The 10456-nt window shown below is 37.7% G+C and overlaps 1 long non-coding RNA gene across 1 annotated transcript; it reads right to left on the bottom strand.

The window, feature by feature from the left end:
* Window positions 1–5128: 5128 nt before the first annotated feature.
* LOC106697501 lies at window positions 5129–5968 on the bottom strand. The gene is made up of 4 exons (XR_001348601.2): window positions 5898–5968; window positions 5467–5543; window positions 5284–5368; window positions 5129–5193 (listed from the first exon to the last, which is right to left on the bottom strand). It is a non-coding gene; the product is annotated as an uncharacterized LOC106697501 (long non-coding RNA).
* Between the last annotated feature and the right edge of the window lie 4488 nt (window positions 5969–10456).

Below are 10456 nucleotides of genomic sequence, written 5' to 3'. Positions count from 1 at the left end.
AATGTCCTAAATAAAGAAATATTAAAAATTTGAATTATTAGCATGAATTTTACCATTCATCTTTATATTGCCCAATGCTACTTCTAAATGGAAATCTAAGAGTATTTCATCAGTATGCAGAATCACCAAAACTACACAATTAGTATTTTGTATCTCATACATACATACATACATATGTATATCATACATAAATATGTATATCATTCTTATCAGAACAGTAGAAACACTACACAAAATGAAGCCAAATATTTTTATTTCACTTCTTGATGTGCTCACATTCAACCAACATTCTACTTTGGCTTACTAGTGAGTAAAAAAAAAAAAAATTAAAAGGGAAGGAACTATGGGTTGACCTATCTTTCCCTTCTGTGCTACCATTTTCAGATTAAATGGTTGTCTAATGCAGCAAGTAACAAGAATAAGAAAGGGTATAACAAGATGTCTTGGTTGCTTGTATTTCTTAGAACACCACTGCCATCTTAGCAAGTTCTAGTTCAAATGGCTTCTGGGGGCTGTTAGTGCCCCTACTTACTCAGCATAGAAGTAACACACCTTTACACACTTTGAGTGTTACTGAACTCTTGACATATCATGGATCCACTGGAATTCAGTGCTTATGAGATGTCATGAATGGTATGTGTGAATGGGGTAACAAGGAATAGTGAACACCTATATTACTCATTTTTTCTCTGCTCACACTCATGCTCCATTATTCCATCAGATTTCCCTTTAAAAAGCACAAGTTTAGCCTTGGCCAGTTTGGCTCAGTGGATAGAGCCTCAGCCTGTGGACTCAAGGGTCCCAGGTTCGATTCTGGTCAAGGGCACATGCTGGGATAGCAGGCTCGATCCCCAATCGGGAGGCAGCCGATCGGTGATTCTCTCTCATCATTGATGTTTCTGACTCTCCCTCTCCCTTCCTCTCTGAAATCAATACAAAAATATATTTTTAAAAAGCATAAGTTTAAGATGTTTTATATAATTTGTTACATGTATACCTAAGTATTTAATTTTTTGGAATAATAATGGAAGTGATATTATGTTCTGATTTTAAATTCCACTTATTAATTGTTCATATGCACAAAACTATTGACTTTTGTGTACCGGTATTAACTTTGTATCCTGCCACTATACTGTAACTGCTTATTAGTTCAGTAGCTTTTTGGTGGTTGTTGATTCTTTCAGATTTTCTGACATGATGACATGATCATCTATGAAAAAAGACAGTGTTATTTCTTTACTTCAGTCTGTTAACCTTTTACTTCCTTTTGTCTTATTGCACTATCTAGGATTTCCAGCATGATGTTGAAACTTCTTTGGACTTTTAAAATAACAAACTACTTTAGACTAACCCATTCTTTGAATTAAATGTGGAGCTTTGTATTCTGCTTAACTCTCATCCTGTCAACGAGTCCATCCTTCAGCCTTGCCAGATATTTCTTGACTTGATTCCCTCATCTTTTTGTGTTAACTATTCTTTCCATCTTCTATGTCTTCATCCAAATCAATTAAAACATTTTTTTGGGTGGAGGGGGAAACCCAGGAAGATCAAGTACAGCATCCTGAAATATGCTAGTAGAAACATTATCAGATATAGTTCTGCAATGGACCTATCAAATCCATTTACCATCTTTCACCATATTTCATTAAGAACTATATAGAATGGGAGAGTCTGAAACCCCTGCAGACATCCAGATTCACCAGTACTATGTCATTCTGCCCCGATGCCTCTGGATTGAGTTCATACCTATTTCTTTTGTTAAAAAATGTATTTTCATTGATTTCAGAGAGGAATGGAGTGGGAGAGAGAGATAGAAACATCAATGATGAGAGATTGGCTGCCTCCTGCTATGACCTCTTGGTTCATAGGTCAATGCTCAACCCTGAGCCACACTGGCCAGACAAGTTCCTACCTATTTCTTGTTTTCTCTTATGGAATGGGTCTGAATATTCTTTATATATAGAACATTGTATTATAATTTTCCATTTGTTTCTTCTCCTTTATCTTTGTGTTGTGAATATTTGAGGGCAGGGATTACATTCTATTTACATCTACATATCTAGAAACTGGCAACTATAACCCACCAGGTATACCAGGAATTTTATACATGTATATTAGGAGCTCTATACACTCTTGTAGATGTGTTGAATTCCACTTATACATTAGTCTAGTTCTCCCTTCAAAAAAGACAATAGGAGGGTGGGGGCATATGTGCTGGGGGACGGGAGCGGGTGAGAGAGGTCAATAGGGAAAAAAGGAGACCTATGTAAAACTTTCAACAATAAAGAATTAAAAAAGAAATAAAATTAGCTTCTCAAGGCATTGTTAATTAATGTATATTGAGCCTTATGTAAAACCACTTTCTTTACTGATAAACTGTTTTAAAATATCCAATTATAAAAGCATAATATTCTTTCATATGCATGTGCCATAAGTAATTTAACTAATCCATATTGTTCAACATTTAGATTGCTTTAAATTTGTCATGGTTTTAAATATCACTCTGATGAGCATCCTTTATATAAATCTTTGACCAAATCTCTGTTTCCTTAGGATACACAACTAAAGGATAATTTGTTTTATTAATGAGAATTAATGCTTTAAGGATAGAAAGATTGTACTAATTTACATTCTCATCAGCAAGGAATGAGAATGTTCATTAGAATGTACCTTTACTAATTGGCTTAATTATTACTGTGACATTTTTCTGATTTTAAAAATAATCTATTTTCTTTATTATTTTAATCAGCAGCTTAAGTTTCTATTGAGGTTGAAGATTAGTTAAGTATATTTTCTATTAATGATCTGTGAATGTCTTCTGACCATTTTTTAATTTAGGTTTTGGTGTTTTTCAATTTTATACATATTTTATGTGCATAGAGAAATGTGCATTAATATGCACAGGGAAATCTGGAATATTTAGAATGTGATTAAGATGGCATTTTATACTGTGAAAAATAATAGACTGTACAATAAATCATGTTATGAAAGATGGTTCTTTCTTTGGGAAATAAAAGTTAGAACTCTACTTTTACCATGAACAAAAAATAATCCTCAGCTCAAATAAAGAGCTAACCATATAAACAAAACTATAAATGAATTAGATGAAATAATATTTTTCACCTTTGAAATGGAGAGGGATTTTTTTAAGACACAAAAGTAATTATCCAAATTCACTAAAGTAAAAGACCATGTTATCTACATGAAAATATAGACCTTCTATGTGGCAAAGACACATAAGCAAGCATAAAAAATAATGACAGAATGAGAGAACATATGTGCAACAATAGAAACAGGCAAAGTATTATAATCTAGACTATATAAAGCCCTACCAGTTGACAAGAAAAAGAGAAGCAACCCAGTAGAAATTGACATGGTTAACATATATAGAAAGATGATCAACCATATTAATAGATTAAGTACTCCCAGCTCTATTGCCTTCCCATTGCCTGCATATGAAATTCAAATTTCATATTTCCTTCCTTGATTTGGCTTTTGCCTCCCTTTCTGGCCTCATCCTAACCTCTGTTTCCATCCACAAACTTCACACATTAGGCATGAGGACCTCCTCAGCACTCCCAGCACAAACTTTGCTGTTTCTGATCTAACTGCCCTGACCCTGTCTGACATGCTACCTTGTTTGCCTGTTGAACACCTGCTCATACCTTAAAACAATGATTTCATCTACAAAAGCTTCCCTGCTACTCTATATCTCTATATCATCTATCTATCCATCTATCTATCTATCTATCTATCTATCTATCTATCTATCTATCTATCTATATCATCTATCTATCTATCTATCTATCTATCTATCTATCATCTATCTATCTATCTATCATCTTTCTCACTATGTATCTATATCTATCATCTATCTATCACCTATCTACTATCTATTTATCTATCATCTATCTATCTATCTATCTATCTATCTATCTAATCTATCTATACATATATAAAATCCTAGCACAAAAATGTACTGTCAATGCTTATTAAATTGACTCTAACAATATCCCCTCTTCTAAGGGATTAAGTCAATGAAATGTAGACAGTTTAACCTGATAGTTAGATAAAATTAGTTAGATTAAAACTCATTTTCTCTTTAATCTTAGACTTTTAAACTTTCTCATTAACCTATTTTATTTTAATTCAATTTTTAATATAAAACCTCCTACTTATAAAAAAGTTTATAAAGTAAAAATGAAAAAGCATAATTAAATGACCTCTCATCCCGTTATGTAGGAGGACAACCAGAAGAGTGCATGTCACCAAAGGTGAGAAAGAACAGAGTTTAAGAACATAGGCAGTAGACAGCTACATTAAATGCCCCCAAGTGCAATACAAGTGAGGGCAAAAATGGTGCATTCATTTTGGCAATAAGAAGGTTCTCTGGTGACTTTTTCTAGGGCAGCTTTAGTTGAATTATGGAGGACAATTCATTAGGATAGAGATAATGAGGGAATAAGTGGAGACAGTGAAGGGGGACTATTCTTTAGAGCAACATACCCTGTTCAGTGTTTCTCAAACCATTGGGACCAAAGATCAAGGCTGGCTGTTTCTGAGGTTTGCAAAACTCCCTTGTAGGAAGGTAAGTGAAGGCAGAGGCATTTTTGTTTTGTTCATACTAAATTCACACTACCAACTTAGCATAGTACCTGGCACATATTAGATGCTGAAAAAATATTTGTTGAGTGTTGAAATCTCACATGAGCAGAGAAGAGGGAGAAGAAACTGAGACTGTAGAGGTTAGTAGCTCAAGGTTTCTTAATTAACATATTCTGGAGAGACTGGGTCAAAATGGTCCAGGTGCAGGCTCCACTTTTCATGTTTCTTGTGTCAGACCCTGTCTATCACCCTGGCCATGAGAAGTAGGAGGGGTGAATGATCCATGAAATAAAAGTTAGAGCTCTACATAGACACATGATCCAATTTTCCCCTATTGTTACTGAACTTAAGGGGTTTGCTGCTTGGGGTATTCTATTCAAGAACACTACATGGTTGTTGTTATGTAGTTTTATTTATTTGTAGCAAGTAGAGGAGAAAGATGATTCATATCCGAAGCTTTGTTTCCCCAAGGGAGGCTTAGCTATTGCTTACATACACTATTTGGTTAATTACATGTTGATTTCTTCTTTGCAGTCACAAATTTATCTGTGTTGAGCTCAGGTTAAGCTCATCTGGTTACAGCTGCTTCTGCATTTGAACATATAGCAAGAATAGCATTTAGTAAGAATCACTGAGACCTTGAAACCCTTGTCCTATGTGACACCATGATCTTCTTACCTATCCCTGAATAGAGAGATCCCTTTTCCTCTCCAGGACTGGGGCCATCAATGTTTGAGTCCTGAACTGCCAGAGGTCATGTTCCCTGGAGCAGAAATAAATTCCACTGATAGTATGAGAGACAAAGCCAAAATGTTGTATAGGCAGAGGGCAGGTCCTAAAGCTTACCCATGGCTAGGTTACCTGAGCACTCCTTGTCCCATACTCCATTTTCCTTGAGTTCATTGGAGTTCGGTTTCTGGCACTGGCAACTGAAAAAGCTGGGACAGCCAGAGCTGCGATTAGAAGCCCAATCTTTTCCACCACAGTCCACATCTGCCTCTCAAACCTGGTGCTAGTGACAGACCAAGATTACTCCTGGTCTCCAAAAGGATAGGCAGAAAACACAATTTCTTGGTTTCGAAAATAAAATTTTATTGTCCATTCATTTGTATTTTGCCTATGGTGACTTTTGTACTTACAATGATAGAGTTGGGTGGTTGTGATGGAGACCAAATGGCAAAAGCTTAAACTATTTACTCTTTGGCTCTTTACAGAAAAAAAGTTTTCTGACTCCTGCCTAATTTAGAAGAAAATGATGGAGGGAGTGGTAGTGGACGGTGCTGATGCCTTACCCAGATTCCCTTTTCCTGCTCTTGAACTCATATTCCAGCTGCTGTGATTGAGTCGTGGCTGCATCATTGGCTTCTAGGCGAAGACCTGATATTTTGACTGAAGTCAGCCAGGAAGTAGGATATCTCGGGTTCTATCTTTTCTCCTCACCTTTGACCTCTCTCATTCTTACACAAAACTTCAAGACTTTGAACTTCCTAATGATTTGATATTCAGGTCCTGTAAATGGTGGATTTTGCCTTTTCTGAGAGAACAATTTATTATTGAGCAAATAAGTGTATGAATAAAGCTACATTTATCAGCTCTTTATTCATAACCTGGTGTTATGCATTTTTGTACTCGCGGAGGCTGGCGCAGAGTAGTTACTTAATGTTTGCTTGCCAATGAGTCAGTCTGTGCCCCGCTGCTGGGCAGGGAAATGCAAGACTGTGTGAGCCTCTCATGTTAGTAGCCTCTGGGAAGAGGGAAAAGATTAGACTAGCACATTTCCTCATAGACAAAGGTGTTCCTGAGCTCTGAACTTAGCCGCTGGCTTGCGTGTGAATTCCATGTTCAGGAGTGGCCAGTGCCTCTGGGTGTGGCAAGGGTGTGGCTGGGTAGAGTTCAGGAATGCATTGTTCCAGAAAATTTATCCAGTTTTCCTGCCTCCCGTTCCCTGGCTAGCTGCAGTTTCAGTAATAGGAAACCTGCCCATTAGGGGTTTGCTTTCAGCTGCTATTGCAGTAGCCAAAGGACTCGCTACATTTGAGAGGGCCATTGCCAAGGGCCTAGGAGATGCAATGCACAGACTCAAACCCAATTCTCACCAAGTGGTTAAAGGAGTAATGTCCTGAGTGGGTCATGCCCCTAAATGAAGTCAGGTTATTATTTACTATTATAAAAAAATTAAAACAGACCCCAGTTTTTCTTGCTTAGACTTTTGACTCCGTTCCTTACCTTCTCCTGTCTTTTCTCTTGCCCTTTTCTTCTTTTCTATCTCCTGCTCACCTGAACCTTAACTGGCATTAGACAGCTAACAGACAACCATCAAGGCTTGCAAATCACTCTTGAAAGAACTGTTCTGTCATCTGCCAAAATGATATTGCACTAGCGACCTGAGAAAGAGGCATGGAAATCACTCTAGCCTAACCTTTCCAACAGCAACTTTTGCAGCAGTTACAGATTAAAAGAAAAAAAAACACCTGTAACTTGGGACAAGAAAAAAGTCACATACCCCCCTCTTCTTATTCTTTAACAATCCCAATCCTATTTTAGTTCAGAGAGTTACCTAATTTTGAGGTGTCCCCTGACGCACATCAGCTGAATAAAGCCTCCAACCTCTATTTGGGCCACTAACCACTTTTTTCGTGACAGTTTGATGCCATCACTTGGATAGAGTCTAGATAAGCCCGGTATCCTGCTGAGGTTTCAGAGAAGGACAGAATATGATGAGGAACCTTAGCTTCCTTCTTGGTGACAGCTGTTGGATCCAGAGATCAGTCCCCCTCCGATCTTGTGCTCCAATTTTTTCTTGTTGCCAGAAGGGTTCAGGCTTGGTTCTTTGAAAGGGTTAACCTATTGTTTGAGAAATCCCTGCTTCTATTTTCCTTTTGTCTTTTGGGATTCTCTGGGCAAGTAGATAATTTGATGGTCTTAAGGTAGGTCAAGGTCCTTCTCCCTTCTTCTATCTAGAACCACTTTTACTATGATAAACACAATGTACCCAACCCCCATGCATTCCCACTGGGCATATATCCTACCATTATGAGCTAACTGTTAAGTTTCTCTCTGAGTGATGGGACTTCAGGAGGGATTATATTGAACTTCAGCAGCCCCTTGGGGCTCTTGGGACAAGTCAAAACTTGTAAATTTACATGGTGCCTTAGAACAAAATAAAATAACTAACTTAAAATGGGTAGTTTTCTTTAACATGTAAGAGGAAGCAACAGCCCTCAGCGGATAGAGTGTCGACCTGCGGACTCAAGGGTCCCAGGTTCGATTCCAGTCAGGGGCTTGTACCTTGGTTGCGGGCACATCCCCAGTGGGGGGCGTGCAAGAGGCAGCTGATGGATGTTTCTCATCGATGTTTCTAACTCTCTATCCCTTCCCCTCCTCTCTGTAAAAATCATATATATATATATATATATATATATATATTTAAATCTTTAAATTCTTTATTAGTTAAGGAATTACAAATGTGTCTTCATTCCCCCCCCATTAACCCCTATCTCCCCCTCCCCCACTCATGCTCTCAGAGGAAGCAACAAAAAGAGAACGATTCAGGCACACTCCCATGTGTGGAGGTCTCAAATAACGTCAGCCTTCTCCCGCCATAAAAATGGACTCATCTCTGTCTAGCTGATTCTGCCTCTTATAATCCCACTTCTCGTGGCCTACCTCCTTGTTTTCCTGCTTCCTGTCACCTCCTGCCTTTTCTCAGCTCCCTCTTACCTTTAGACCTAGACTTTCCCTGCTCCCTCCCAAGAAGGCCTGAACCAAATCCAGCATCTCAATTGCAATTATCTTCAAATCCTGGGCTTGGGCTGATCTCCAAGACATAGTAAAAAAATCTACCAAATCCTTGAAAGGATAGATACATGTATTGAGAAACTCTTATCTATATCAGTTAGCACGCCTTTTAATAGAATCAGGAGGTGACAGAATCTGTTTGACAAGGCCAAATGGCCACCAAAATGAAGATTTAGCTAACCCTCATAGAAATAACACCTCTAGATACGATAAGCCCTAGAAATAGGAGAAAGCCTCACATCCTAAAGAAGGGGGGCCTGCTTTTTTTTTTTTCAAAAGGAAACATTTGTTTCTAATCTTCAATTCATGGGCCTGAGCTATTGTAATGAAACCTGCCAAACCCAGTTTAAGGGGGTGAATATCATTATGCCAGCTTCATCCAGGAAAACTACAAAGATAAAAGTAGGAGTGGTTTACACCTGAAAAAGGCCAATGGATTCATATTTGTGTGTGCGCGTGTCCACTGATTATTGTTTTTTGCCAGCCAATTGGATGGAACTATGTTCTCCCACTGCTTTATGCTTATTAATTTTGCAGTTATCAATGATTGTTGCACACACATTCCCCCCAAACTTTCTGATACTTTTTTTGTTGAGTGAACACATCTGTGAAACCAAGGAAAATATTTGCTGAGTTAAAGATGTAGTCCTATACCCTGGGACTTATAGATCATCATCAGGTGCTTGGAGAAGGGACTTCTTTTCCTGGGTATTAACAACAGGAATACAAACCTTGGGATAAAATTTCCCCCAAGGGCTAGTGATCATTTTCTTTTTCTTCTGTTAGGCATACTCCTTCTCAAATGCATCCAATCACATCTAACCAAGACCAGCAGATGGTCCAAGCTATGATTAATGACAGAAGACCAAAGAACAAACTGTTCCTCCAGCCCACTCTGAGAGACTTCTGACTCAATTCCTGAACCTTGTATATCCCTGAAATTTTGTTTTCTCTCCCAAAAGATTGCCTGGAGATGAAAGTTATTTATTTTGGCCAAGAAGAGGAACTATAAAAGAATTAAAGCAGACCCTACTTTTGTCTATTGAGACCTTTACTTCCATTCTCTCTCTCTCTCTCTTCTCTTTTCCATTTTTTTTTCATTTTCTATGTCCCACTCCCCTGAACTTTAACTGACATCAGACAGCTTACAGACAACTCTCAAGGCTTACAGAGATACATCTTGGGGAAAAAGTCTGTTCTGTCAACTGCTGACATGAGATGGCTTCAGTGATCCCAAGACAGAGGCATGAAAACCAACCTATCCCAATAATTCCAAGCACAGATTTTGTAGCAGTTATAGAAAAAACTGCAACTTAGGATAAAATCAAAGTCACAAACTCTCTCTTTTCCAATCCTGCTCCAGCTTAGGGAGTTACCTAATTTTGAGGTGCTCCTTGATTTGCATCATCTGAATAAAACCTGCAACCTCTATTGAGTCCCTTTAACTACTTTTTTTTCTTGACATCGAAATATTTTCCCAAAACACATACCATCAATTAAAGGGTATAAAAGCATTTTATCTGGCTGTTCTTGGCCCAGTCACTGAATCTAACCCATTCCTTATTTACATTTGATATACTTAGGTGTTTTATAAAATGTTTAATTTGAGGATGAGAGAGAAATTTAGATTGGAGAGAAGAGTCATGGAGGTGAAGAGTGGAAGGATGGTATAGCATATGTTCTTGGTTTGATCTAGAGCTGATAATTTTCCATGTTCCCTTTAAGATTTACTCTATCAGGGGATTGTCAAGGGCGGGGAAAAAAAGGAGACATATGTAATACTCTTTGTAATAATTTAAGCAATAAAAAAATTATTAAAAAAAAGATTTACTCTAAATATCTGTATGGTTTGTTCCCTAAATTTATTTATCTCTCTGTTGAAATGTCACATTTTTAGAGGTTCCTTGATTTTCCTATCTAAAACAGCTCCTCTCATATCTCTATCAGTTTAACAATTTTTTTGCCCTGCTTTAATTTTATTTTTACTGCCTTACACTGACTGAGATTATACACACACACACACACACACACACACACACACACACACACACGT

Source organism: Myotis lucifugus, unplaced genomic scaffold (assembly GCF_000147115.1).
Source record: "Myotis lucifugus unplaced genomic scaffold, Myoluc2.0 scaffold_76, whole genome shotgun sequence".
Taxonomy (NCBI): domain Eukaryota; kingdom Metazoa; phylum Chordata; class Mammalia; order Chiroptera; family Vespertilionidae; genus Myotis; species Myotis lucifugus.
Note: the sequence above shows the minus strand (reverse complement) of the source record. Positions and strands in the feature narration are given on the sequence as shown.